The following is a 7,049-nucleotide window of genomic DNA, read 5'->3' on the forward strand; positions in this document are numbered from 1 at the left end:
CATTTTTATAAATTGGTTAACACTAATTTTCCAACATGTGTTATATATATATATATATATATATATATATATATATATATATATATATATAATTAAATTTTAAATTTATAAATCCCTATTTAACCTAACCTTAAATTAACACACTAACAGACAGTGAACCCGGTCATGTAGGCGTATAGTTTTGATAGGTAAGGGGGTCAAACTCTTGGGGAACGGATATGAATTGATTTAAATATAAAGTCAATTAATTTCCCTAAAAACAATTAAGTAAAAGGGCGGTTTTTGTTTAGTTGAATTAATCTTAATTTTATAACTCCACTAAAAGAAAACAAACGCAATTAAAAGCAAAGAACTTGACTTAAACAATCAATTTAAAGTACTTCCAGTTAGATTTTGAAATCCTCCTATTTTCGTATGGTTGATTTATTAAAGGCAATAGATTAACAATGTCATTACTGAATATTTTAAAGACTAGTTATCTTGATCGGATGAAATAATAAAATTAATGATAAAGTAACTAACATAATAATAATGCAATTAGCTAACTTATTAATCAATTAAATACTTGAATTATGAATGAATTGATCTATCAATTTCTTATCAATGATCAAGATAATTAATCTAGTATAACATGGATATCTAATACTTTCTTATATATTCAATTTAACAATTAAATTATATAACCCTGGGATTTGGTAAATCTGTAGCCCTAACAATTTATGGTAAAAAAACTAATAAGATATAATTTAATATAGTCCGATTGGTCCTCTAAATTTCAAAAAACTAAGTTCTAGATAACTAAATTCAAAACTTTTTTACATAAGTAAAACGATCAATCATACATAAATAATCAAACTTTTCAAATCCATGTAATAAATCAAACTATTGTATCTAGCAAAGATCTATATCTAAGTAGATGTAGAAGGGTTTTAGCCCATAATCTCTACTGAAATACATAAAACAATCATTGATTTACGATTAAACATATTATCTAAAACAAACTGGATGATTAATAAATGTTTCCAAGCTTTGATCTTCAAAAAGATGTTCCAATATTGTTTTTTCTCCTCCAAATCAACCAAAAAGTGTTCTTAGACGAATATTTATCAAACCAAAAGTTCCCTTTTGGCTGCACACCTCAACATTAGCTCCAGATTCTTGCTTTTGTTTCAAGCCATGAAATTTTCTATGTTTATCAAATATAGAGCCTTTTAAATATCTTTTATATTAAGTTATATTAATTAAACCCTAAATATTAAGACAATTGTCCCAAAATATATGACTAATATAAGTAATATCAAAATACTACACGCACTTATTCCTTGTTTTCCCTCAAACAAACTTAGATTTATTTTAAGTCTCATTATAGTTTCCAAGCTCCTAGACTCAATTTAAAATAAAAAAGTAGAAAAGAAATAAAACTGTGAGGCTTTGACTTCGCAAGTTATGACAACATTTGATCTTTTTTTACTTGTACAATTTGACTTATTTTGTGAGATATTCATACTTACCAATTTTTTATTGACTCAAAACTTAGACTTTTTGACTAACTATTGACATTTTTTCCTTATTAACTCTTTTTAACGGAATCTTTTTTTTCTTGATTTTTGTTTTCCAACTTTTTTTTTTCACATTTTTTTCCTTTACCACAACTCTTTTTTTAACAAATAACATAAACTATATTATAAGCTTGGAAACTTAACTTCAACCTTTATTTGGTAATAATATAGTATAAAATTTTTAAAATCTTTAGACCCAAATTTTCATCTAGCATGCACTATCATAATTCCAATCCCCATACCCCACAGCTTGGTTATATAATGTACTCATTACATAAATAAATAACTAACCTCAAAATAAAATAACGAGAACTAGAAAGAACTCCCTTTGGATATGTAGTGACGAGATTGAACAGTTTTTGTAGGTTGGTTGTTGACACAATGCATGAATGGCCTTGGCTGAAAATTGTGGAAACTGAACTTCATTGTTGATAACAAAAGACACTTAGTGGGTGTTTGAAATTCTTATTAAATTGACTCATTAACTTATTTAATTTTTAAAAAATTCAATAAGTTAAAAAGTTGTTTGACTTCTTGAAAAGTTCTTCTGAAATGACTTTTTGGCAAGGGAGAAAATGGAGGTTTTAAGAAGTCAGAAAAACTTGGCTTTTGGGACAGTCATACGTCAATAAGCCATTTTTGGGTCATTTAACATACAAAATATAAAACCTGATGGTTCTAAGGTACTATTTATTTAATTATCTATTTAATTGTTTAAATCAACTATGTTGCTTTGGGCTTAGTCGAGGCCGTACGCTTCGCATAAGCCTAGTGTACACATAGGGTAGTTGGTCTAAGGTGGATTACGGAGGTCTTGGATCCGGTGTTAGCCTCCCTATTAGTCTCTACTGTCCAGAAACTCTAATTTTTAGGGTTCAAGCCCTATATAATGTCATTAAGTCCCAAGTGTTAGCCTCCATGTTAGCCTCTACTATCCAGAAACCCTAAAATCGAGTTTTGGCTTCCATTGTTGTGTGTGTGAGCCTTTGAAGAGCTTTTGGTGTTCATTTTTGTGCATTTTGAAACCATTGGAGAAGCTAGAAGTTGCTTAGCCTGAAGAGGAGGTCTTGGATCCAGAATCACCACCTTGTTTGCCATGCTTTTGAGGTATCAAATTCTCATCTTGATTGCTATATGTTTAGATCTCTTTTTACGTTAAATTGTTATGTTTTTAGCCATGGTTTAGATGGATGATGGGATTAGGACGTCCCAAAGTATTATTCTTTCAGATCTAAGGTCTTCATGGGCTCCTTTGGCATTAAGGTGACTACTTTATGGAGTTTAGGGGCCTCATACATTCATTAAGTCTTGTATTAAGTCATTGTTGAGCTTTAGAGCTTCTTATGGTCATGCTTGCACGGAAAGTTAGCAAGTTTACAAAATATTTCAGCTTAAGGAGGTCAGATCTGCATTCCGGAACAAAGTCTTAATTGGTTAGGAGCTAAATCTAGAACTTGGCTGAATTGGAAGAGTACGATAGGCGTATAAGCATGTACGCTCAGCGAACAAGCCTTCAAGCCAGTTTGCTTAGTGTAATAGTCAATCCGGCCAAGGTCGAGGGCATGATGCAGTGGGAGGTTCCGAGGTATCAATCTGAGATTCGGAGCTTTGTTGGTTGGATTGGTTATTATCGGAGATTCATTCAGGATTTCTCTAAGATTGTTGTTCCCTTGACCCGACTGACCAAGAAGTCGCTGACTTTTCGCTGACGGCCTGAGTAGCAGGATGCTTTTGAGACTCTTAGATAGCGGTTGTGTGAGGCGCTGATTTTGACCCTGCCAGAGGGTGTTGATGATTTTGTGGTTTAATGTGATGCTTCGATCTTCGGTTTAGTGGCAGTATTGATGCAAAGGGGTCGCGTGATAGCTTATGCTTCGAGGCAGCTGAAGCCTCATGAGGCGAATTATCTAAGACATGATTTGGAGTTCGGGGTTGTGGTTTTTGTTGGATTAGGTGTCTAAGCCCATAACTATATATGGTATGTATTTGACCCGATTGTAGCATGGTCCTTTTGGGTTGCCTTCACTAAAGCAACTTGACTGGAAGAAAAATTGAGAAAGAGGATAAAGTGATTTATTAATATATTATATGAATAATATATTAAAAGAGAAATCATATTATTTAATTAACATTGGTCAAGAATTAATTTAGAATTAATTTTGTGGTCAAAAGAGGTTAAGAAAATTAAGGGGACTGATATTTTAATTATGTGATAATTGCAATATGGGCTAAGGATCCCTAAAGAAGGGATGGACGAATTCTATGGGGAAGCCCACATAGAAATTGTCCATAGGGGCCTTCTGGAAGGATCTTGTGGACTGCTTAAGGCCTAAGCAATCTAATTAGGGTTTTGACTGAAACACTAGTTGCTCACCTATAAAAAGACCCCTGGGCTTCATATTTTCGGCTACCACAACCCCATATGGATTCCTACAGCCGAAAATAGCCTCTCGCCTCTCACTCTAATATTCTCCAATTGCTTTGGTGTTTGTGATTTGTTAGAGGAATCGCATTTGAGGTGCTAGGTTCTCAAAAGCTCAAGGTTATCAAGCTACAATCAAAGGTAACATTCTTACTTGTTTATTTATGTTGATTTTGATTTTTGTATGCTAGAGTTAGGTTTTATAAGCCTTGGATGAATATTACATGTACAATTAGAAAAACTAGATCCAAAGCTTTAGGGTTTGCATGTGCCCCATAGGATTGATGCTCTGTTCATAACCCAACAGTGGTATCAGAGCTTAGGTCGTTTTATATTGTATTTGAGGCATAGCTAAATTGTTCAAAGCTTGAAAAGTCGAAAAATCTACTTCTGCCTGATGAACTCATCGATTCCCCTGATGAACTCGACGAGTCAGGGCTACTCGACGAGTCCAGTCAGTGACTCCGCGAGTCGGCTTGTCTGTTAGCAGCTTTTCGGGATTTTCACTAGAATTGGGCTGGGATAATTACCATAAACGTTTTTAATTGATAAAATCCGATTATTTCAATATGGTATTGATTATCGCCATTCAATTAGAAGATAACTGTTAAATAATAAGATAATTACTTGTTTATATGATTAAATAAATTATTTGTATTATTTAATATGAATTATCTTACCATAAATTGAATTAGGTCAAATTTAGATAATCACAAATTAGTTAATTAATTAATTTATTTGAAATTTGATCTAGAAGGTTTTGGAAAGTTTCAAAAACTCTCCCTCAAGTTTTGGAATTTAAATTTTGATAAAAAAGTTTAATATTTAAATTCTAAACCCTAGAGTTTTAAAAGTTGAAAATTCTACCCTTATACTATTATAATATAATAAGATTAATAATTATATATATGTATAAGATAAGTTAGTCTTACTGTTAGTTGTCACACCCCCGAACCAGACGACGGAAACGTCCGGGGGCTTGCGCGTGACTTCATCTTGAAATATCATTACAGTGAATATAATTGAAACATAACATCATCATCATCACACATGTAATATAACAACATTCATTGTTTACATCGAGTATTGTATTTGAATATTACATGCCAAAATAGTAAGAGTATGACGAAACAAAATATAACACAATATCCATTAGTTTGTTTCGTTCATCCTGCTTCAACGGTTTCCTGAGAATACAAGTTATTTTGAAAACGGTCAACATAAAATGTTGGTGAGTTCATAAGCATGTTTGTGAAAATGATTTGTATGATTTTGAAACCACCAGAAAATCCTATATTTTCTGCTAACTGTTTAGTATGTTTGTGTTAGATCTTGTATTAATGCCTGTATGCTATTGTTTATTTGACTAAAAGGGTAAAGAGAATGTAGAGAGAATGTAAAGAGCATGTAAAGAGAATGTTCCCAGACAACCCGATGTTGTCTGTAAAAGAGAAAGCTGCCATACCAACCCCCGAGGTTGAGTACCAGTACGAGAATGTTTCCGAGTGATCCAAAAGAAAAGAGAATGGTCTTCCGTAAACTTCATAACGTTAATTCCTCTAAGCGAGCCGTCATAACCATACTAAATAATGACAATTTCACCTGTTTTGCCGTCGTTGGACGCCGGTTTTCAGTCTAAGGTTTTGATTATAAGGTTTTCGTCACCCTAGACTGAGTTAGTCTAACTGTAGCGAACAACTTAGGTGTGGGGTGTCATCCCCGTATAGATCTATAGACAAATCCCCGCTCTCCCTCCAAGACACTCTGGTTATAACTACAGGCTACGATCGTACACTTAATAGGTGCCAACCGACAAAACTCACTAGATCCTTAATCGAATTTACGCGAACAAATGTATAATCTCATTACAGGCCCAATGAACCATGAAAGTGAACCACTAAGGCATCGCTAAACATGTAAATCATTTAAAGGCCCAAATTGGAATGAAATTATATAACAGGGGCCCGAAATATATATATGAAAGGACAACTAAGGCCTATTTACATGTAAGGTATTTACAGGCCCAAATAGCACACAAATAGTATCCAAGGTCCGTCGCACATGTTAAAGGGTCAATGAGGCCCAATAAACACATAAATAGTATACATGACCTATCACACATAAAAATGGGCCACTAAGGCCCAATAACCTAGAAAATGATCAAATTAATCCGTTTGTTAGTTTATTGTTGTATTTTGGTTCAAGTATTCACTAAAATAGCATAAAAGCCCATTTTTGTAAAAATAACGTTCTTGGCCCAATAAGCCAAAAGTTTACAATTAAGGCCCAATTTTTGTAAGAATGACATTTTAGTCTCCATTTTGTTCAAAACTTGTGTTGATGACTAGTTTGTGGTAAAAATAACATTTTAAACCCATTTTTGTCAAAAATATCATTTTTGGCTTATTTTTGTGAAAATACACATTTTTCTGGTTTTGGGCTTTTCCGACCTAGTTGTTTGAAAATTTGTAGAAAAATCATCGTAAGTCGAAATTTGGATCCGTAAATTCTGGAAGTTTTGAAATTTTGTCTACTTTATTCACAATTTTTCTCATAATTTTTAATGGCTTCTAACGAGTGTGAAATGGCTCACCTTCACAGGCTGGTCCGAAATTATTTCAAATCTGATAGACAGTTTTGTAAAATTCGCCAAAAATTGTAGAAAAATCGTATGAAAACGTGAGAGTAGTCATTTTAAAGTTAGAAACCTAGAAGTTTTGCATGTAAAACAGTTTTGAAAAATATTATCATTTAGCTGCTCAAAACAGTTCGAGATTGGACCAAAATTTTCCTGTGAAAGGCTGATTTTTGAGTTTAGTTTATAGATCTTGGAACACAACACTCATTTTTACTATTTTAAGTGTATAAATCCCATATCTACTAGTTTACATGTATTATATGTGATAAAACATACTTTTCTCAAGGTTTTCATGTAGATCCAAGTGATAAACTTAATATTCTTAACATACTTTTAGATTTATGAAGTAAACAACACATAACCACCAAATAAATCTTGAAAAACACACATATTCATGCATACACACATAGATCTACACAACACAACTTGT

This window comes from Lactuca virosa, chromosome 1 (assembly GCF_052849685.1).
Source record: "Lactuca virosa cultivar CGN04683 chromosome 1, Lactuca_virosa_CGN04683_v6, whole genome shotgun sequence".
In the NCBI taxonomy this organism is placed as follows: domain Eukaryota; kingdom Viridiplantae; phylum Streptophyta; class Magnoliopsida; order Asterales; family Asteraceae; genus Lactuca; species Lactuca virosa.